Source organism: Cupressus sempervirens, chromosome 4 (assembly GCF_028749045.1).
Source record: "Cupressus sempervirens isolate cs-2001-9-10 chromosome 4, ASM2874904v1, whole genome shotgun sequence".
Taxonomy (NCBI): domain Eukaryota; kingdom Viridiplantae; phylum Streptophyta; class Pinopsida; order Cupressales; family Cupressaceae; genus Cupressus; species Cupressus sempervirens.
Window position 1 is genome coordinate 719,715,849 of NC_143121.1, and position 25,218 is coordinate 719,741,066.

General features: G+C 34.8%; 1 pseudogene; it reads left to right on the top strand.

Moving 5' to 3' along the window:
• Positions 1–4,144: 4,144 nt before the first annotated feature.
• Positions 4,145–25,218, top strand: part of LOC149563297 (uncharacterized) — a 72,407-nt pseudogene continuing 51,333 nt past the window's right edge.

Sequence of the window (25,218 nt, forward strand, 5' to 3'; positions counted from 1 at the left end):
TAAAAGTATTTGGAAAGCCTAGGAAGCCATTAAGCCTTGGCTTCATTGGGATGGAAATGTTTTTAGAGATGGTCTCTCTATGAACCAAAACAAATTGTGATGGTCTCCCTTATTTGATATTCAAGGGAACTCTTTGGCTAAAGCCCAAGGGGCTAGTGTACTGTGTTTTTTCAAATGTGGCATCAAGAGTCCCCGTGATCACTTTTCTAGAGTCACCATGAACCTTCTCTTGTGGGAAGATTTGTAGGTGCAGTTCTTTCTTTTCCGATCCAGATTGATAGACATTTGATCTTCTATTTTCTGTGTCGCCCCCGTATCTGTTACACAAGTTGGGTATTTAGTCAGTCAAACCTTGGTGGAAGGATTGGAAGTGATATTGTAGCACCCCTATGACCAATTATAAACCCAAGTTGGGTTATCAGTGGTTGGTTCCTCACTTGGCTATGGTGGATGTGCTCAACTAATGCTGGCATTTGCATTCTTCTCAGTAGATTTGGAGTCTTAGGTTCGCCACTATGTGGAAAGACATCACTGAGTTGAAGATTGCACACTTTGATTAATACATCCTTTTCTAGGGCTTCCTTTGGGCCTTCAACTCTAGCATTTGGGTGTCCCTGACCATAGATGCCCTTTTTGTGCTCAACCTGAGACATTTCTACATATTTTCTGGTTTTGTATACATGCCCAACAATATTGGCTTTGGATTCATGACTTTTTCAAGCCTTTCTACCTAGAAGCTTTTTCTTGGCATATGATCTTGCTAGGGGATTCACCCAGGCTTCCCTATAAGTAGTCTCAAATTTGGCATGCTTTTGAATTGGATATTTTATTCATTATATGGAAGTTAAAAAATGTTGTTGTGTTTTCTCACAACTCTCTCGATATAAATGTTTCAATGTATACTAAAGCTTGCATGTGCAATAATGTAATGATGCAGATTCAAGTACAAAACAATAAAGTGGCTGTGGAGGTGGGCCACCTGTAGGATCTTTTAGCTCATTGGGGGAATTTTCCCTATATGAATGCTAGGGTGCTACTTGATGCTATTTCTAGAGATCATATGCCTCTCTGAGGTTGCTGATAGGGCTGAAATTCATTTGCTTGTCACTCATAACATCTATATGTTGTAATCTCCTCACTACTCGCCTAGTGGTAGTTTTGGAGGTCATCAGCGGTTTCTTTCTCTTCCCTTGAGGCATGGTTCTGGCTAGTTCCTTATGGTCCCTCCATTTTCTCCTGCTCCTGCGTGGGCTTCCTCCAATCAAAATCCTAAGTGGTCTTCCCCCTAACTGAATTTGGCAATCTCCCCTTGTAGGCTAGAGGGAGATTAAGATATAGAGAAGAATGATGATGTCGTTGATACGTGGGCTCCTCTTGAACCCCCCACCAACCCCGCTGATGTATGAGACTCTGACGATCATGAACCTCCCCCCTTGGTTGGCACTACTCTTGCAACTTGAGGGATACTTTCTCTATTTTTTAATGAATATTTAAGTGTCTGACATCTGGCTGTTTGAACTTTTGTGGGGTGACCTTGCGTCCCCTGACCCCTTTTTTATAAATATGTAACTTTATATTTAAATTAATAGAAAGTGACTATTCATCAATTAAAAAAATAAAAAATCACTCTTACTCTTTACAACACCTTGCTTGAAAAGTCCTATGCTTATAACTAAGGTTTCAAGGCTACATCATCAAATATGATGCCACATCAACATGTTATTAGCAAAGGTTTCCAAAATAACCCAAAAAAAGTGAGACTAATAGTAGTGCATTAGAGACACCCATACTTGTACAGATGATGTGCACAATTGACTTCTTTTTAGAATAAGGGTCACATTACGTGTAATCAAAATTTAGAAAGAACAACTTTAAAGTCATAATCATTGGTACAAAATGTACTAGATATAAAATCTTTGAAATATCTAAATATCAAACTAAAACATATATCTTACAAGTGAAAAAACTTATTATTTTTTCAAATTCTTCTTATATATAGTTTAGTTTGCTCCATAGCCACTACCCTGGGTCCTCTCCCTTATAGAATAATGGTTCAAGGAACATTAATATTATAGAAAACAATGTTGTCTCCAAAAGCTAGCTAAAAGAAACATTATTAGTAATACTTTTATTAAAGCAAATTCCAGCGACGTTCTTCCCAAGCGTCACAAGTCTCCATCATCTTGCCAACAAAATGTTGTTGAAATATCCCATCAGATAGCAATGCAAGGTTAGAATAAATGCAACACTCTCAAGCAAGATTAGAATAAACACCCCTTTGATTTATCTCCAATACAAAAATGATGTTAAGCCTCAAATTGAAAATTAACACTTGGGAAGTCCAACATATGAACATTGAGAGCTATGAACAGGAAGCTATATAGAGCTACTGCATTAGACGATGTGAAGGCACTTCAAGAATTGTTGAGTCTGGACGTGGATATTGTTGGAATATTTATTGCATATAGTCATTTGCCCTTGGAGCCAAATGCCCCCCTACCACCTGACAAATTGCAAAACGTTCAGAAAAAATTGAATGTGGTAGGTGAGTTTTCAAATTTGGAAATGAGAGGGAAAAGATTTTTCCAGTAAGACAAAAGGAATGTCTCACATTCATTTGACCAGATAGATAGAGTTGAAGTTGAGGAAGATCAAAAGTTGCAGAGCAGAGCAGAGAAAGAAGAAGAAAAGGAAGTGATCAGCAAATCAAGTTGCAGAGACAGAAGGAAGTGTTTTGTGCTACCAATTGCATGTCTTTCTTCTTGTCATTTTGTAAGTTCGTAGTTTATTAGTTTTTTCTTGTGAAGCAATGATTGCTCTAGGCACTATTATATGCAGCCATTAGAGTTGCAAGTTTAAAGTTTGAAGTTTTACCAGTTTGAATTTTTAGGGTTATTTTAGGGTTTTTTGGTTGTAGTCGAATCCTCCAAAATTTTGTAATAGTTCTAATCAAGGTTGAATAAAAAGAAAACATGCATATGTGAATCCATTGTTCTTCCTCTGTTTATTGCATTTAAGAAGTTCATTGTTGAAAGCTTCAAGGTTCGGCTCTCTGGCTTTTAATGGTGATAATATCTAGGTTGTAAATCGGTCACTCATTCTTGCCTTTGTTTGAATTTTCTCTCTTCATTTTAAGTCGAGCTTACATGACATCTTCTTCTACCAAGCTCCACCCTACAGTGGGGATCGAGCTCACTCGGTATCCACACTGTCGAGTTCACTCAGCATCCATTCGTGCCGAGTTGCCCTTTACGTGCCAAGTTTACTTGGCTCCTTCATGTGCTGAGCTCACTTGGCACCCTCCTGCCACTCGGCTCCTTAATGTGCCGAGGAAAACTGGCACTCGGCAATAGTTAGTGCTGAGCAAATTTTTTTGAGTTTTCACATGGTATCAAAGCTTTGAGGCCCCACATCCATAGTGAGTTAGGGCTTTTTTTTGGGATATTTGATATGGCAGGAGATGCGAGAAAGATATGGTAGTAGCCACCATCCTTTAATGGATAGAATTATGATACATGGGCAAAGAAAATGAAAATCATAATGGTTGTAAATGATTTATGGGAGTTTGTGATTAATGGGTTCAATGATGTGACAGACCCAGCTCAATATGTTGCTCTTACAAATCCACAAAAGACTCAGTTGAAAGAGTCCAAGAGAAAGGATGCTAAAGCATTAAGTCTTATTGAGGCAGCTATGACATAGATAGTTTTTTCCAAGATTACAGTAGAAAATTATGTAAAGGAAGCATGGGATATCCTTGAGACAAACTTCAAGGGAACTGATAAGGTCAGAGTAGTGAAGCTACAAATGATCAGAAGAGAGTTTGGGAACTTTCAAATGAGAGATAATGAACCTATTGCAGAGTTCAACTCATGAATCTCCACTTTGATAAACTAGCTCAAATCAAATGGAGAAGACTATGATGAGTAGAGAATTGTAGAGAAGATACTAAGGAGTTTACCTCAGAAATATGACAATCTTGTCATGACCATAGAGGAAGCAAAGGACCTCACCACATTGACCATGGATGAGTTGATGGGAACTCTTCAAACCCATGAGCACTGGATAAACATGTCAGCTACTACTTCCCAAGAGCAATCTTTCAAGGCTCAAGAGAATTCAAGAGGTAGGGGGAGAGGTAGAAATGGCTCCGGTAGAGGTTCAAGAAGCAGAGGTCATGGAAGGAATGGTCAAAGGATTGTTGGTGCAGAAAGCTCAGGAAGAGCAAGCAATCAAGAGGGAGAAAACACCTCTCAAGGCAACGCTAGAGGAGGTAAGAAGAATTAAAACTCCAACAAAAGTAATGTTGAATGCTACTATTGTCATAAGTATGGACATTATGCAGGTGAATGCTGGAAGAAATAAGGTGATCAGTCAAAGCAGAGTGCTAATGTGGCTGATGTGAACATGTGAAATGCAAATAATCCCATAGCCTTCATCATGTGTAACATTAGTGAAGAAGGAAGCCCTAAGGTATGGTACTTGGAAAGCGGATGTAGAACCACATGAGTGGTAATGAAAGTTTATTCTCTTTCATTGATAAGACTTTTAAGTCTGAAATTAAAATGGGAAATAATGGAACCATTCCCATAGTGGGCAAAGGATCTATTATGGTCCGCACCAAGCAAGGTTAGAAGAAGGAAATACAAAATGTGTATTTTGCCTCCGATATGAAGTACAATTTGATGAGTGTTGGACAACTCATTCAAAATGGATACAAGGTGCTAATGAAAAATGACAAGTGTGTCATTCATGAGAAGGATGGGAGTAATAGATTACTTGCAACAGTTCAAATGACAAAGAACTAGATGTTTTTATTGAGGATAGAGACATGTTTCTCTTCGCAAGTCAACGTTGCACCTCCCAAGCATGCATGTAAAATAGTACACCAACAATCAACTCTTAGGAGCATGATTAAAGATCCCTCCAAGCTTTGGCATCTTAGGTATGGACATCTTGGCTTTGTTGGTTTAAATTTATTGTCCAAGAAAAGAATGGTAGATGGTTTGCCAAGCATTGTAAATTCATATGACAAGTGTGAGGCTTGCATATTGGGTAAGCAACATAGGCTTCCCTTTAATTATGGAAATTCTAGAAGGGCTATAGCACCATTAGAATTGGTGCATTCTGATTTGGTAGGCCCTATGCAAACTACTTCTATTGGGAGGAGTATCTATTTTATGACATTTATAAATGATTTCAGTCATAGGACATGGGTGTATTTCTTGAAGAACAAATCTGAAGCATTTGATAAATTTGTAGAATTTAAAGCCCTGGCTCAAAAAGAATGTGGACACTATATTAAGGTCCTTAGATTAGATAGAGAAGGGGAGTAAACCCCCAATATGTTTGTAAATTTTTGTAGGAAAAATGACCTAAGAAAAGAGCTTATAGCCAATTATACTCCACAGCAAAATGGAGTGGCTAAGAGGAAAAACATGACCATTGTTGAAATGGCAAGGAGCATGATGAAAGAAAAAGGACTCCCAACTGAATATTTGGGAGAAGTTGTAACAACAATAGTATACTTGATCAATAGGTGTCCTAAAAATTAGTTTGTGATAAGATACCTCTTGAGGCTTGGTCAAGGGGCAGATGGATAGTTGAGCACTTGAGAGTGTTCGAATGTGTAGCATATGCACATGTGCCTATGGAACAAAGGCAAAAGCTAGATGATAAAGGTGTGAAGTGCATCTTCACAGGGTACAGCTCAGAATCAAAGACCTATAGGCTATATGATCCAATTAACAAGAAGATCATCATTTCAAGAGATGTGGAGTTTTTTGAAAACCAATCATGGGATGGCTCGGTAGATGAATCCTCAAGCACTTCAAGTAAAGTGCCTACCATTGAAAAGGAAGAAGATGACATTGGTGATCAGCAAGAAGATAGAGCAACAAACATAGATTGTAGACAAAGGAAAAAAGGCAAGCAACCCTTAACATGTCGAGCAACAACTCCAAGCACATTAAGACAGCCACAAGCTAGTATGCAAAATAGTAGCAACAACAATACTGAAAATTTAGATCCCACTCTCACCTCCCTATTGGAAAGAAAGACTAAAAGTCTAAGGGAGATATACCAAGATGAAAGGTATGAAGAAGATTATGATGAGAGTGTAAATTTTACATTATTTTCTCATAGTGACCCAATATATTTTAAGTAAGTTGTAAAAAAGGAGAAATGGTGTAATGCCATGGATGAGGAAATATATGCTATTGAAAGAAATGAGACATGGGAGTTAACTATATTGCCTCCCAAGAAACAAGTAATTGGAGTGAAATGGGTATACAAGACCAAGTGCATTGCTGAAGGAAAAATAGATAGGCATAAGGCATGTTTAGTAGTCAATGGGTACAAACAACAGTATGGCAGAGATTATGATGAGACATATGCCCCAGTTGCAAGAATGAAAACCGTGTGTGCTATCATAGCAATTGCAATCCAATACAAATGGAAGGTATATCAAATGGATGTGAAGTCTACCTTCCTAAATGGTGTATTGAAGGAAGAAGTGTATGTGGAGCAGTCACCTGGTTATGAAGTTATAGGTGAAGAGAACAAGGTATATAGATTGAAGAGAGCTCTTTATGGGCTCAATCAAGCTCCACAGGCATGGTACAACAGAATTGACTCATATTTGATGAGCAATGGCTTTAGCAAAAGTGATGGTGATCCCACTCTTTACATCAAGGAAGCAAATAGTAATGTGTTGATTGTTGTCTTATATGTTGATGATTTAATTTTCACTGGAAATGATAATTTTGTAATTGGTGAGTTCAAAGAGGCCATGCAAAATGAATTTGAAATGACAGACCTAAGTCTCTTGAAGTATTTTCTAGGCATAGAAGTAAAACAAATGCATGATGGCATCTTCATCTCTCAAGAAAAATATGCAAGGTAGATTTTGGAAAGATTCAAGATGCAGAATAGTAAGGCAACCCCAACACCAACAGTAGTAGGCCTAAAGTTGAGTAAGGAAGATTGCAGCAAAAGTGTGAATCCAACACTATACAAGAGTATGGTTGGAAGTTTGATGTATTTGACTACAACTCAGCCAGACATAATGCATGCAGTAAGTTAGATTTTTAGATTTATGGAAACACCAAAGGATTCCCATTGGAAAGTGAGAAAGAGGATCCTAAAGTACGTGAATGGTACCAAGGGATTCAGAATTTTTCATACTGCAAAAAATGGTTTCAAGTTGGTAGGTTATATAGATAGTGATTGGGTTGGAAATCTAGATGATAGGAAGAACATTTTCGGATACATGTTTCATATGGGATCAAGTGCAATTTCATGGGCATCCAAGAAGCAACCTATTATTACTCAATCTACAATAGAAGTTGAATACATAGCAGTGAATGTAGCATCATGTCAAGCTATTTGGTTAAGGAGGATCTTAACATATTTGAATGAAAGGCAAGAAGATGGAACCACAATTTATTGTGACAAAATCTATCAATTGCATTGTCCAAGAATCCAGTCTTCCATGATAGAAGCAAGCATATAGAGATCAGATATCACTTCATCAGAGATTTGGTGGGAGAATGGGGATATCAAAATAGAATTTTGCAAGTCTGAGTAGCATATAGCAGACATTTTCACAATGCCATTAGGCATTGGAAGTTTTGTACGCCTAAGAGAGTGTCTTGGTGTAGTTGATTTGGATCAACAATGATCCTTGTTTGTTTGGCTCAGGACAAAGGGGGAGTGTTGGAATATTTATTGCATATAGTTGTTTGCCCCTGGAGCCAAACACCCACCTATCACCTAATGGATTGCAAAATGTTTAGAAAAAATTGAATGTGGTCGGTGAGTTTTCAAATTTGGAAATGAGAGGGAAAATGTTTTGCTAGTAAGACAAAGGAATTTCTCACATTCATTCGACCAGACAGATAGAGTTGAAGTTGAAGAATATTAGAAGTTGTAGAGCAGAGCAGAGAAAGAAGAAGAAAAGGAAGTGATCAACATATCAAGTTGTAGAGACAGGAGGTAGTGTTTTGTGCCTGCAGTTGCACGTGTTTTTTCTTGTTATTCTGTAAGTTCGTAGTTTATTGGTTTTGTCCTATGAAGCAGTGATTGCTCGAAGCACTATTGTATGCAGCCATTAGAGCTGCAAGTTTAAAGTTTGAAGTTTTAGGGTTATTTTAGGGCTTTTTGGTTGTAGCCGAATGCTCCCAAATTTTGTAATAGTTTTAATCAAGGTTGAATAGCAAGCAAGTAGGCATACGTGCATCCATTGTTCTTCCTCTGTTTATTGCATTTAAGAAGTTCATTGTTGAAAGCTTCAAGGTTTGGCTCTCTAGTTTTAATGGTGATAATATCTAGGTTGTAAATCTGTCACTTAGTCTTGCCTTTGTTTGAGTTTTCTCTCTGTAGTTTAAGCCGAGATTACTTGGCATCTTCTTCTATCGAGCTCCACCTTGTAGTGGTCACCGAGCTCACTTAGTATCCACACTACTGAGCTCACTCGACATCCATTTGTATCGAGTTTCCCTTCACATGCCGAGCTCACTCTGCTCCTTCATGTACCAAGCTCACTCGGCACCCTCCTGCCACTCGGCTCCTTAAAGTGCCAAGCAAAATTAGCACTCGGCAATAGTTAGTGCCGAGCAATTTTTTTTGAGTTTTCACATATATATGGAGAGAAGTTAGTCATGCTGGGAATACTGTTCTCCACATTGTCTCATTTTATGGTAGCAAAAAGATTGTAAAAAAGTTGTTGCCTCCATCTGATTTGGAAGTGGGGAATAGTGGGTTGTTGAGCAGACAGAACGTGCATGGAATCATAGCATTGCATGAAGCTGCTAGTGGAGGGCATGCTGAGGTTGTAGAGATTCTACTGTAACGTTCTTCTGGTCTTGTCAGTGTACTGAATAAAGATTCTGGTCTTGCCAATGTAGTGAATAGAGCTGGTGAAACGACTGTATTCAAAGCTGCCTTGGCCGTTCACATGGACATCATTGACAAACTTGAGGATTTCTTTGATCCTACCCCCATGGAGATTTACATCAAGGGATTCGATGGCCAAACATCATTACACTGTGTCGTCTACAACAAACAAACGGGTACGCTAAGACTACAAACCCTAAAATGCCTTTACTTTGGTAAACAAATCATTGAAGGTATATTTTGATATATGTGTCAGTACAAAAGTAATAATAAAATTATTATTCTTTTAATTTAGTAATAGAAATTTTATCTATTTCATTTGTGTAAGTATTGCTTAAATGCAATGAAAGATGGGTTTTGTGAATCCCTATTTATGAAACATGGGTCAATGAGTTTGACTCAAAAACTATATAGAATTTAAAGTCCTACAAGAATGCTTTTAAGAATCTTATGTGAATATTTAAATAAATTATTCTCCTTATAAATCTTCCACTCATAAAAGTATTGTATTGTATAAGACTTGCATACACTATATAATGAATCCAGAGAGAGACTAATTTCAGGTTACCATGGATCCATTATATTTTTATAAGATCTTGTAGTATCATTACTAAAAATCTAGGATTAAAATTTATGAAAATGAAGAGTTTCATGTAGATTGGAATGCACAATCTTCATATTGGAATACATTTGTGTTATCAAACAGTCTAAACTAGAGCTAGAATATAATCAATTCCTAAAGCAACAAAACAAAGCACTCAACTCGTAAATAATAGAGTTAGGGTCAAATTCAAGAACAAATCTAAATGAACAAATATAGTTTTGAAAGTATTCAAAACCACAAATAAAAAACTTAAAGAAGATTGAAGCTAGGGCCTAGAAACTTCTCTAATGAATCAATCTACAACTTGTAGAAAGAAAATAAATTAAATTTTTTTTGTATGTGTCTATGAATGACATAGAGAGAAACATTTGAATTTAGAGAAGTAATGGCTGAAATTCTACATGAGTCATTACAGGTAGTAGATGAGTTAGATAAGTGAGTTGTCGACCATAAAAGAGGAAACCTATACTTTAGAGAGAAGGATTCCTAGACCATAGATGAGATTATTATTGTTCTTGAGTGAGCACTATAAGGATCTATAACATCATAGTCAACACAAAAATTCATGAAGGGAACACTATAATCAAAGACCTCCTTAGCAGGAACAACAATCACCTAAGGAGATAGGGTCTCTAGAGAAACAACTAGACCTAAGCTATAATGACCCACCAAAGCAGGAGGAATGGTAGGGAAGAGGAGACGTAATCTTCTTGAGAATCATAATTGTATTTTAACTATCCAAAGAAGGGCATAAATGAACTATTTAGCAAATCTCTATTAGCTAGGAGATGAGTGAACTGTGAATCATAAGGACAAGATGAGGTCAAGTGTCTAGGTTCAAAGCACTGCCTACATTTGAAAGTGATGCCTCTATAATTTAGGATCTATCTCCAATGCAATTCTCTCACCCAAAGAGAGATCTCAATGCAAATTTATTTAGCAAGGCCAAAATCTACTAGAATTATCATAAAGTAGGTGTTAGAGAAAAGGTTTTTATTAGGACCAAACATGATAAATTGGCCTATTTCTTGTTAATAGACCAAAACACAAAAGTAAACACCAAAATTGAAAAGGGGTATGTGAGAGCTTGACCTAAGTGGGAAAAAATATATAATAGGGTCCAAAAGGGGGATGAAGGAGGGAGTCTAAGGAAAAAGAAAAATTCATGAAAAATCACATTTCCAAACTCCAAGGGACTGACAACATTTCTATCCTCTACAAAGTCAAAATAATTCATGAAGTAGTTGCAATCACATATATATTCCCACCTTACCAAATGACTAGGTCTTAACTTCAACGATACAAGATTTTAGTGCTATTAGATACAACCACAAGCAATGAAATCTACAAACACGAGAAAACTTCTTCAAATAAATAGCTCCTTTCCCACCACAAACTTTAGAATAGAGGTTATAGTAACCAAAATGTTATAGTAATTATACTATATAGCCAAGGGAACCTTCTTATAGGCTTTGTTTCTTCCAATCTATAGGAGTGGAAAATGTGAATTTGAAATTTGGGAACAAGTGGGAATATGAGAGTCCATCATAGGAAAAATCTATAAAAAAGGAACTATGTTATTGAGGTCCTTTAGATTTTATTTTATGAAAGTTGACATGTGATAACCTTGTCAACATTAAGGGGGAGTGTTAAAACAATATAATTAGGAGTCATAACCTTATAACATTCATTTAATATTCTATACAAGGTTATATATAATTATATATTAGATGCTCATTTAAGCATATCCCATTTAAAATAATTATATTATAATAAACATAATATTATTAATTATTTACAAATGGAGGTTATTGAAAAAGTGACACTAATGTTTTTATCTATTGTCCTATATTTATTGAGGGCTTCTCTCATTTTAAGGGTGTATGAACTTGAAGTTTTGTAATGAGTTATAAATTACTAAGTAGAGAAGGTATTAATGACCATGTAGAATAAATGAGAGGTTAGCAAGGTTCAACCTAGCTTTAATAGATTATATTTTTGTAATTAAAAATAAATAAAAATGAATTTATGAAAATTTTATTCAAAAAGAGTTTCACCATCTATATTTTTTCTAATATTTTTGATCTAGAGAATTCATGCATTATATTTGACCAAATTTAAAATTTCTTTATAATGATTAGAATCCAAGATCCCAAATTCTAAAAAAATTGGCTTGATGTTTAAGTATCTAAAGTTAAAGGCTATGCAAAGACATAATGTATTAAAATGAACATGACAAACTCCTAGACTAGATGTTTGACATTCAATAAAAAGGTAAAAAATTCAAAGATTCTCAAGCTTGGGGTTCAATGTTCATTATATCATTTAATATTAAAAAATGAACAATTTTTAAAAAAAATATTGGACTATGAAGTTTGATGATTTAGTTATGGGGATTTTGAAAATGGTTTTCTTTTATACTCTTGATTTATAGGTCAACCTTTTTAAAGATGATCCACGATTAACTTTGCATGTGGAAACTTAGGGCTTGATATTTGGCATTATCTCAAATTTTACTATTTGGGATTTTTCATCGAGGATCATCATGCCCTATTTCCTTATGAAAAATATAATTGTATTCCTAATCTCTGATATTGTATTTGAATATCATATTCTTCTTTATAATAGCCTTTTAATGTTGATTAGGAGTCATGATTCAGGGTTTCTAATATGAAGTTTTATCATCTTATGCAAAGAGACTAGTTTCAACCTTGATCTACAAACATCAATCTTAACTTTTTTATTTCCTTTTTTACTCAATTATTTTTAAAACAATTTTCCAAGGATTAGGGATTAATATTTTTGGGGTTATATTCCATTCATAACTTGAAAATTGAAATATTGATATTCTTAAAATTTAATGATTTAATAAACCTTGTTTAATTACTCTTACTCCCAAGGTAGTCATCACATGATATGTTAGGTAAGGTCACTCTATATATTATTTTATTAGCTTCCAAGTGACTTTATGTTTCTTTGGTAACCCTAGCTATCGCTAGTTCAAAAAGATCATATGGTGGGCTAAAGGTTAAAGCACAACCATACACAAGAAGAACTCCAAATACCTATAACTCAACCTTGATGAATGAGTCATTTAAACATAAGGTTTTTGGTGCATAATAATACAAAAGAAAATACCTTGACCAAGGAAAATTTTAATGTCGGAAATACCATGGAATATACTCAAAACCTTACATAAATACTAGGATAAAAACCTTATGATAAGAAGACAAAGGAATGTGAAGAAAATTTTTAAAAAAATGAGAGAAATGGAAATAATCTCTAAAATAAAATAAAAAACTAATACGTCAATACTTCAACTCTTTCTACCCTTAGCATGCCACCAACTAAAAATTGAATTTCTATCAATGACACAAGAAGCTTTGATTTTGTTTTTCAAAGCTTTCCATGATTCCTATAGGATTTTGTTTGAAGTGATTTTCTCGATCACTCAAAAGAGGGTTTTAAAGGGGAGATATCTATGTGTCATATTATCGTTCATGCTTCACCAAGCCTTATAAATATGGTACTTGCAACATGGATGATGAATTAGAGGAGATGAGTTGCATTTGTCTTACAATTTGTGAAGAGAAATAGAAAAATGATACATTGATATCTAACTAAACTAAATTGAATGGTTTTCTATTGCTTCAAAATATAATGCTTTATTTTCCATTATAAAAGTATAGAAATTACCTAATGAGAAAGTACCTTCTTGTCAACTAAATTTTATTTTGTTAATATTCTTTTATTTATTCTAAAAGTAGAGACTAACTTTCATAAAAATGTAATAGTTTTCAATATTGCCTCTTTTTTACATTTATTTTAAAAAGAATGGAACATTACAAGGGATTTGAATCCAACCCTTTAAGAGACTTTTATGAAGTTTCTTAACATATCCTCCTTGCTCACCTATTAAATAATAGACTAACTGCTTGGTTTGATCTACTCATTGAATAACCCACTATACAGATTTGTACATGAGAGAATATGAAGTGTTCACAACCTCCATGTACAATGAGACACACTTCCTCCAAAATTCCAGATCTCCTTTCAGTGTGTCTAATGCCACCTCTAGTCGCATACATGAGATGTCTGTTGTTTGAAATTCCACACTCCTATAAGTCTATTTAACACTGAAGTGATATGGATATAATCCCTCCTATATTGTACAAATCACTAATATTTTTTTTAATGCGAGGCAAATTTCCTTAAAAATTTGACATCTCCTCCAAGTGATTTTGATGCCTCCTTAAGTTCTTAATAGAGCTTAAACTAAATATGAATACTACAATGTGCACCCAAAAGATTATTTTCCACCTTTCTTCTTGAAAGGACTGACATGATGTCATGCCCTCTTTTTTCTTTAGTGAGATTAATAGGTTGTGTATCATGCAATTAATTATCCCCAAGTGTTGTTCACACACACTAGTTTATTGCTTTCTTTGCATAGGAAAAATGCACCTTCTTTAATCCCAACACTCATTACACTAGGAAATAAAAAAATAAAGCTAATATTCAAAAGGGCACATCTTCTACATGGCTCCTACAAAAAACTCTACCTAATTCTTGAAGTGATCACAAACTTTCCTTTATATTGATCTAGCCATTTTCTATATGGCTTATATTTTAACAACCTTGAAATAATGCCCATAAGAATACAATCATACTATGTTTCACAACTCTCACATCACTATCGGAAACTGGAAGAAAATTTTAGAGTTTTCACAACCAAGCAACCAATATCTAATGAACTTTAAACTAATTACTTTAGAAACCCAAAACCATTCTTTGAATTTCTTCATTATAACTATTATTCCATCTTCACATAGACATAGATTGTTAAAGACTCTCTTATACCAAATGAAGAAATAATTGAAAAATGATACATTGATATTTGAAGGAAATTAACTAGATGGTTTTACATTTATTCACAATTTTCTTTATAAATATGTAATATAATTAAATTCCTTAACAAGAAAGTATCTTCCTAGTAACTAACATTTATTTTATTTAATCAAATTTATTTATTTTTAAACTGGGACCTAAACTACATAAAATTCTAATATTCTCCAATAATATGTGGACAAGAAGAGAAATGTTAGAATTGCTTTAGAATAACTAAGAGGGGGGATGAATCAGTTATTCAAGGTCCAAATGTCCTAATAAATTTTTTTCACCAAGTAAAGTGAGCCCATTAAACTATTTATGCATCCAAGCTTAAACTTTTCTACTTAGCAAGTTACTAAAAATCAACATGCAAAAATAACACATGAAAGATCAACACATAACACAATGATTTACATGAAAATCCAAATTGGGAAAAACCACCAGTAACATGCTACTCAATTCTCACTTTTCTGAAGTGATGCCTTATGAAAGGCCTGCCCTATTAAAGGCTACAACACACTATTAAATGTGACCTGGTTAAAGGATTTAACCACTCTGTTAGAAGTGGGCTTGGTTAGAAGACTTTAGAACATTCAGTTGGAATACCACCCTGTTAAAGGATTTACAAATGGCTATTAAACCAACATAAGCTCATAGGATTTTACCCTAACTGATCCAATTGTTAGAGAGTAAGAAAAAGGGCTTTTGACCTGATACAACTCAAAACTTAACTTACAGAGTTTAGATCTTTGTTCAACTCACAACATTGCCTGGCTTTCAGTCTTCGTAGCTTTGACAGCTTGTCCTCCTTTCAAGCTTTGTCTCCTTGAGTCTCCATGCTCGATGTACCAGTGTAATCTCCTATATGGCCACTTCTTGAAGCAGAACCTCTATGCTCTGTTCTTCCTTCTTAATGCCTTCTCCTTGTTATACTTCAACAACTTTGCAACTTGGCACCCCAACCACTCTAGCTTCTTGGCCCGTGACTCCTTAAATAGAAGTCTAGAATCCTCTTTCCTACTTGAATCTTCCTGCTTTGAATTTCAAATTGAATGGATTAGGTAGGATTCAATGAATCTAACCCATATCTTGTTCCTTCTAGAAACATCATGAAGAATCCTCCTAAATTCACCCAAAAATAGTTTACCTAAAATTTTGTGCCACCAACTCATCATCCTTATCCTCCATCTAGTTCACAAAATTCAAGGTAACAAACTTGTCGGCTCAAATTTGATGAATCTTTGACTTTTCAAATAATGCAACAACTCGACATTATTGAAAATTTGGTGCTTGGCACATATTGTGACACTCGACACCTACTACATTTTACTGATGCTCAACACCTACTATGGATTCACTTGGTATCCATTGAGTTTTTTCTGATGCTCGACACCCATTACTTTCTTGGCACCTGAACTTGCTCAGCTCCTTCTGTATCACTTGACAGACTAGATTTTTTCTTTTGCTTGGCACTAACTAAAAATCTGCTCAACATTCACTAATGAACTTAGTCAAGCTTTGCAGACAGCCTTGTTACAACTTATTCTTCCAAGGTTTCTTAGTGTGGCCAAACTCTGTATCTTCAAGTGTATTATCAATACACCATTTTACCATTGTCTTAACTAATCCTTGCACTTCATTAAAAAACCATAACTCAACCTTTCTCTTAGGTACTTTTGTTTCATCTTGTCGATTAAATCCTCTTCATCAATCAACTAAGTGATAGTACTTGGATCTTATAAGCATTTGTCATTCCAACAAATAGCAGGTTTGACATCAGTAAAAAAATAATGATTAAAAACATTCTTTATCAACAATCTCCCTCTTTGCAAAAAATCTACCTTCTTCAATGGCAATCTTTTCAATCAGATTTTCAACAATCTCCCTCTTTGGCATTGATGGAAAACCAAACTGATCAACCAAGTTATCAAAATGTGAACTAGGTTAAAACAGTAAATCAAATGCCAAAAAGAAATTTTGTTACTATTTCTATTTTCATTAGCTTTCACATCTCCCTCTTTGATCTGCTATCTTGATTTTTTTTTGCTTCTACTTGTCCCTTTTAGTTGTTGTTTCCTTTTTGCTATTTCTTCTCCTTCTGCATGTTTGATCAGTTCTTGTATGACTCCCTCTTTTTTGTAGCTTACCACTTTGATCAACTTTTCTCTTCTTAACTACTATTTCTCCCTCTTACATTTTTTTTCTTTAAATGTACCATGTCATTTCTCCCTCTGCATAGTATTTCTTCCTCTGTATTGATCATTTTTTGTTATTCTAGTATCAACTACTTCTCCCTTTTTCCATTTGATTTTGTAGATTTGATCAGTTTCTGCTATTTCTCCCTCTATGACAACAATGCCAAAAAAATATTATTTTAGCATATTATCATGTAAGTGTAACATTTGTAGGAACTCCAATTTCTCCCTCTGTCACCTTGCTTGTGACTGATTTGGAACTTCAACACTTTAGTTACTTCATGAAAAAACTTAAAGTAAGTATCCTTTGCATCAATTTGTAACATTTCAACATACAACTCACTTGATGTAGGGTAGTCTTTCCGTTGCTCAAATAGCCTTGGATAGGGGTATCACCCCTAACTTACCTCTAAGATACTCAAATGCATCTTTAGGTAGTGCTTTTGTGAAAATGTCAGCAATTTGTTCCTTTGAGCTGACATATTCCATCCTTGCTTATCTTCCACCAATTCTCTTACATAGTGATACTTAATTGTAATATGTTTTTTTTTGGCATGCATCACAAGATTCTTTGATATGTTGATGGCACTTGTGTTATCACAATAGAGTATCAAAGGTTTAGTTACCTCTTCCTTCATACCTTGCAGCAGATGTTTAATCTATATAATATTGGTGCAGTTGATAGCAACATCAATATATTCAACTTCTGCTATGGACTGTGAGGTACAATTTTTCTTTTTGCTGGTCCAAGTGACCAATCTTTTACCTAAGAAAAGTGCAACTTTGCTAGTGCTTTTTTTGTCATCAATATTACCTCCCCAATCTGCATCAGTGCAGGTTTTCAACTCAAACTTTTCACTCTTCTTGTACCATAATTCAAAGTCATCTATTCCTTTTAGGTACCTTAATATTCTTTTTACTGCCATCAGATGATTTTCTCTTGGATTTGCAAAAAATCTTGCCACTATTCCAATAGCTAATGCAATGTCCAATCTACTATGCACAACATACTATAACTTTCCAATCATTGATCCATACATTGTCTAATTTACTTCAGCTGACTCATCATTCTTGGATAACTTATGTCCTGTTATCATTGGTGTACTGACTAGTTTTGAATCTTCTACACCAAATGTCTTGAGTATCTCCCTGATATAATTTTATTGGGTCACAAATATGCCATGCTTCAGATGATGTACTTGCAATCCAACAAAGAATTTTATTTCTCCAAACATTGACATCTCAAACTTATGTTTCATTTTATCAACAAAATCTTTGCATAAGACATCTTTTCCTCCAAATATTATGTCATCAACAAAGATTTCAGATATCAAAATGTCTTTACCTTTTTCTGCCTTGATATACAGTTTGTTGTTTTCATCTATTCTCTCAAATCCAATCTTTACAAGATATTTGTGCAGTCTCTCATACCATGCTCTAGGTGCTTGCTTCAAACTATAGAGTGCTTTATGCAGTTTACAAACCATATCCTTGTTGTTGTCGTCAATAAATCCCTCTGGTTGTTCTATGTAGACTTCCTCTTCCAGTATACCATTCAAAAAAGCATACTTTACATCTATTTGGTAGAATTTGAAACCTTTATAAGTAGCATAAGAAAGTAGAGTTCTTACTCCTTCCATCATTGCAATAAGGGAAAATGTTTCCCTATAATCTAGTCCTTCTTCTTGTGCATAACATTTGTAGACTAGTTTGGCCTTATTTCTTGTGATCTCACCATGCTCATCTAGCTTGTTCCGAAACTCCCATTTGGTACCAATCACATTTTTATTAGCTAGTCTTGGAACTAAGGTCCAAGTTTTGTTCTTCTCTGTCTGATCTATCTCTTCTTTCATAGCTTTATGCCAATTATCATCTTGTAGTGCATCTTTCACTATTTTGGGGTCAATCTTGCTCAACAGACATGATTCATTCCTTAGTTTGTTCCTTGTCATTGGTCTAGCTTCCTTGTCTTCAATGATTTGTTCAGTAGGGTGATGTCTTCTCAGATACTTGGATAGTCTTGTTTCTGTCATTCTTTCCATGTTTGATTTTTTAGTTTCAGAGTCACTATGCACATCTCTATCTGATATTTCATCATCTCTTCCATGTGTACTAATTCTAGAATTAGAATGTACATTTTCTTCATTCTATAGCTTGGCTTCTAAATGCAACTCGACATTCATTGGCTGTGATTTGGCCGATATTGAAACTTGTTGCTAATTCCCAACTTGATTGGCAGCTTCTTCTTCAGTAGGCATCCCTTCATAGAAGTATACAAAGGATTTGTATTCTTTTGGTTTCTTGATTTCATCAACCTAAACTTCCACATGCTCATCAAAATTTACATTTTCATTCTCCACAATCTTATTAGTGTTAGTATTCAAACACTTATATGCTTTACTTCTAGTCGAGTATCCAAAGGATATGCCTTCATCACTCTTTGCATCAAACTTGCCATTTCTAGAATCTTTAAGAATATAACATTTACAATCAAATACTTTGAAATGTTTTACATTGGGTGAGTGACCATACCATAATTTAAAAGGTGTTGCATTTGTACCTTTCTTGACTTGTACTCGATTCAGGGTGTAGACTGTTGTACTTACAACTTCTCTCCAGGATTTTAGAGCAACATTTTTCTCCATCATTAATGCTCTGGCATAGTTTATCACTGGTCTATTCCTTCTTTCTACAATGCCATTCTAAGGTGGAGTTCTTGGTGCTAAAGTTTTCCTTTTAATTCCTTTGTCATTGCAAAATATCTCAAACTCTTTTGATGTGAACTCTCCTCCTCTGTCTGATCTTAGGAACTTTAGACTCTTTCATGTTTCCTTCTCAACCCTAGCCAAATACCACTTAAACATTTGAAATGAATCAAATTTTTTTTTTAAGAAGTCCCACTTAAACATTGAAGTCCCCCATCACAATCCAATTCTCATCAGCAAAAAAATTTCTTTGATTAGAGATTTCTTCCCACAATGCCTTTCTTCCCCATTTGGAGTTGGGGGCATATACATTACTAAGGACCCAACTAAAATCATCTTTAGAGTTTATGAAACTAACATCCATCATGTTTCTATTTTGTGAGATAATCTCCCCCTGAATCCACCTATTTATCCAAAAAACAACCATACCACCTGATGCTTCCTTAGAATAATTTCCAATAATCCTTCCACTCTTGAAAATTGGAAGACATTCCACCTTATCCTTTATCATCTTAGTTTATTGAATAACAAAAATATCCAGCCTATTATCCCTAATCATGTTTTTCAAAATATAATTCTTATGAGGGTTATTTAACCCTCAAATATTCCATGAGATTATCTTCATAATTTATGGAAATTTTTTGCTTCAAGGATGGTTCTCTGACTACCATCAACAATGCTCCTATTGGTCTCAATTTTTTTTCTTCTACAAGTTGGAAGGTCTTCCCACTAGAGAGGGGGAAGACCCAACATCCCCATTCTTGAGGGTAGCCCCAAGATACATAGAAGAAAGGCCACCGGATCTACTCTTTAGAATTTTAGTCTCCCCTTATGCCTTGGGTCCTTTCTTAATGTTCTTGGTAGATGCAAACTCCTCCTCTTTTTTTCATCCTTTCTTTCTGCCTTTAGCATATTTACCAACAGGAATCCAATTGGCATCATATCCCTCCTCTTCCCACACAGCTTCCTCATCATGAGAAATAGTAAGAAGGTCCTTAACTTCACCTCTAACAAAGTTTCCTTCCAGCAAAGTCTCCTTGGCTAAAGGCCCCTTAGACAAAATAGACTCCATTTGGGTCCCATCTTCAACATTACCCTTCCCATCCTTCGGAATGATATCCTTATCAACTGGGGTCTTCTTTAAACTATCCCTATTAGAGATCTCCAGCATGTTCTGAGCATAAGCCTCCATTCCTCTCTCCTTCTCCAAAAATTCTAATATTCTCCAATAATATGTGGACAAGAAGAAAAAATGATAAATTAGGTTTATGAGTTGGGGTATGAGATTACTATAAATTTAAAATGAATCTTGACACCCCTAAATTATGATCCCCAAAAAGAACACAAAGAGAGATTATAGATCATAGTTGACTCAATGTTCCAAAGTTGACAAAAGAAAAAGAAAAAGATAGAAATAAAATAACAAAAAGGGGCATGTACTTGGAGGAAAAACCTTTAATTAAAATAAGAGAAGCACACAGGGAGTTCTCAATTCACATGAGTCTAGGTAGCAAAAATACCACCATAGATGGAATGCACACCAAATTACATGACCAAACCTAAATAGTGATCCTTATGGATAAAAATATAATTCTTGTATATTTTACCAAATGGTTCATTAAACATACACTAACATGTTAGAATAATATAGGGAATTTTACACCACTATATCTTTAATAATCAAAAGAGTCAAACACTAGTATATTCTACACATTACTAACTCCCTTATGTATTCCACTAGTTACCCAAATTAGATATAGTAGATAAAGATGACATAATACATTACTACACCATCTTAAATTGGAAGCACTCCAATTTGAGTAAGGTTTAGCACCTATTTATTGCAATATCATCAATCTCTTTCTCTCTTTCATTTCTTCTTCCCTTTCTTGTCCTTTCCCTTAGGTGGAATCGGGGTAAAAAGTAATAGATCCTCTTTAAAAAGCTCCCATTTTCATGTTATTAAGCTTAAGATAGGATCTATTTCCATTAGGTCCCTCCTATTAAGCCATCTATCCACTTGGAATCTACTTCTCACACCAAAACAAATTTTCTTTGAAATCTGGACTTGATTTCTAGATCCTGAGACCTATTTTGGAGCCTCGATGGTTTGTGCGCATGATCATCTAGGGCTAAGTGCACCCCTGACCAATCAAGGGCTTAGTCTTCCCCTTATGGGCCAATTAGGGGTGTAGTTCACTATTTTTGCCCCTTTCTTAGGGTCCTATGTTCTGGGATGTTTGGGTGTTAACTTCTAGGTTCTTTAGCCTGCGAGAGTTAGTTAATTATAACATCTATTTAAACCCTTCCATTTACTCCATTTTTCATAGCCACCTAGACAAGCTCAAGTGTTCAAGCATCCAAGTTTTTCAAGAGTTCAAGTTCTTCTTCAAGCATTCAAGGTATTCAAGCTTTCTCCATTGAAGATCAAGTATTTGTGCATTCAAGCCATTGAAGGAGTTCATGCTAGATCTTCTATTGTATTTTCAACATTCAAGATTTCCCTTCATATATTCAAGATCCTATTTTTCATCTTCTACATGATCTACAAATACATATTTCAAGCACATACATTCAAGAAGGTTTTCGTTTCACTTTGATTTCCTTTCTAGGGTTTTTTAAGCCGAGTCAAAGCTATTGCATCTACATACTTGATTACATTCTAGATTAAAGAGCATATTCATAGATGTATATTGCTTCATGTGAGATCTATTACTAGGTACTACTTGCTAGCATTCCATTTCAATTATTTCAATTCAAGATTAATTCCTAAATTAGGGTTTGACTAAAATGAACCTCCTGCTCCCACTCCCCCTCCCCTCCTCAACTAAAATACTAAACCCTTTTATTTTGAGGTTTTGGTTCTTAGATTGAAGGATATGCTACAAATATGGATCTCCTTTTTATCTTTCTTTGAAACTATGAAATCAAAATCAGTATTGCATATAGTCAATTAGGGCTACACTACACCCCTAATGCTCAAGTTCGTCCCTAACATATCATCAAAAGATTTTGGGGTTTTGTCCACCTCATAGATTTTAACCTAGATGTTAGGTTACAACAACTTCTTGTACATCATTCAATAACAAATTTTGAGGTTTATTTTCTATAAGATGTTCTCTCCTCCTATTCATTTTCATACTTTTCATTTCAACATTTCTTTATTCACATGTCTTTAACTAAATCCTCTTAAGGTGGGGTTGAGAGGAAATAAATCCAAGTCATTCATTTGCTTGTTGATTAGGTTTCGCATTGATACTTCTTATTTTTTCCATCATACCTAATCCAAAGGGGTGGTTCTTGGTATTCCCCTTGCATTTATGTAGGGTTGGTCTACTTCCATTTTCCCACCCTAAATAAAATGGTGAACCTAACACATGTCTTAATTTCTTGGAGTTAGATCCTTCTATCCTTATTACTATATTGGATTTATATTCTCCTTTTTTACATACATCTTGCATCATGAAGATATTTTGGTGTATGGTTATGCTTATTGCATGTGTAAGAATATCCATTAGAACTACTATTGTTGGGTCTACTATTAGGCCTAGATTTTCACTCATATGGAACATTCCTATACTTATGAAAGTTATATAAATGACCTTCAAATTAATAGAACTTATTCACCTATTTGATTCTACATAGATCCATAGTATGACTAGTCATTCCATAACTAAAACAAGTACCTGTTTATTAGACCTCTTATTTGATTTGTTTGTGGTTTCCTTCTAGCTTTTTTTTTGCTTCTTGGATTCAGCTTTGGATGACTTGAATCGATCATGATTTTTCCTTGGTTGTTGTAACCAAGACCAATTGTATTATTGTTTATCCTTTAGTTCTTCAATTGATTGCCAAGTTTTTGCAAACTATCACTATATTGATTCAACTTTGTATTTGCATCTTTCTTAGTTTGTAGTTCCTTCTTCATCTTCTTATTCTCTTCTTTTAATCTTTGATTCTTAGTCAAAATTTATTGATTCTCCATAGTATTTGTATATAGATTTTCATGCATGATTGGATTCTCTTGTGAAATGCTGAAAAGTTACTCATTCTTTTCCTTTAATGCATTCCCAACAATTATCATTGCATCATGAACTGATTTTCTAGCTTCCTTAGCTACTTTTTTTCCTTCAATATATTCACACATCCTAATTGATTTACTTTCAAGTTCTCTCTTAAATTTTTCCACCTTGTCTTTAAGATTTTGATTATTCTTCATCAATTATGCGATTGCTTCGTTAGAATGCTTGGACATGACTACTTTTGGTAGTTGATATATGTAGTCACATGACTTTCATTCATCTTGTCAATGATGGAATTTCTCAATTTTTTTCAACTCTCATATCATGTAATTTGCACTTCCGAGTTACTTCTCTTACCAATAACTCTTTGTGATTATGGATATTTTCCACAAGATTTTGTGCTTATTATCAAGAGGATCAGATTTCTACTACCAATTATTAGGATTCTTAGCTACTAAGGGTGGGGGGTGAATCAATAAAAACATGTAATTTGAAACTTCAACCACAATTATGTTAAGATAAAATATTCAATTCTAAATAGTAAAGCATACAATTGATGCTAGAAAATAAAAGATAATAACAACAAATCAGCACACAATCATCACACGTAAAAAAATGATTTTGGTATCATAAAAACCCTTGTTAGAGGGTCAAAACCATAATGGGGATGATACTTATGTAATTCAAGGTGGGGTGTACCCCATTCGGAGGTGACCTATCCCCAGACAAGTAACCACACAACATAAGATAACAAATAACAAAGAGAATCAAATCAAAGCAACACTTATTCTCATAATATTATCACATGAATTACATCCAACATGCTTGATTGTAAGGCCTTCTATGTTACAACCATTATAAACAGAGAAAACTCAATCCTCATATGCGAAGATCCAACTACTAGCTACCATCCCTCAAGATGCTCATAGCTACTCCATGCTTCCTTCATAATAATGCCACTAGACATCATAAGTCCCTCTACTTATACTAAACCAAGCCACATGTTAGCCTAACACTCACATTAAATAAACACTCAAGCAATAAGTTAGCTTGAAAGACTAAATAACACTCAGGACAGGCACCAAGTTTACAATCATAACTAACCCATAAGACAACATAAGACTATGTAGCCTTAGACATAGACCCACATGCCATCCAAAAATCCACCTCTAAGATCACACAAGTCAACTCCCACACATCAAAGCTTGTAGAAGCAATCTCCAAAGTCTGTCTAGGAAATAAAAAACACATTACCAACAACCACCAAAAGAGCTCTACATCTAATATCACTCTAATTATTATGCCCACATAGGAAAAGGTCCACCAATATGCCTCAAACATAACCCTAAATGCATAAAACATAGGGTCTTAAAAAACCAAGCTTGATGCTCCTACAATAGACTCCCAAGGTAAATGGAAAAGTGTGTCCCACACTTTGATGCCAAAAGAAATATTTGCACCCAATCTCATCTTCACCAAAGGCTTCCAATCCATCAAGGAAGAGAGAATAAATCCACAAACCCAACATCTCTGCTCCATTTCCTCAAACATCAAAATCAAATGAATCTCAACAACCCAATCAATATGCTCACTCCTAGGAACAAAATGAACATCATAATGCTTCACCAACAATATCTACAATTGATCACAACTAGTAGCAATAACATCCTTAAACATGAAAACTATATCAGTAGCATCATGCAACTCCAAAACCAAATCAACAACATGTAAGCCCAAATGTAAAATAAGAGCAACATTTAAATCTTCAACTATGCCAACCACAAGAAAATCCATATAAGAAACATGTAAATCCAAATTAGTTGTAACATACAGATCCTTAACCATGTCAACAACAAGTGAATGCACATTCATAGCATGTAATCCAAATTCACATTGGTAGCAACATC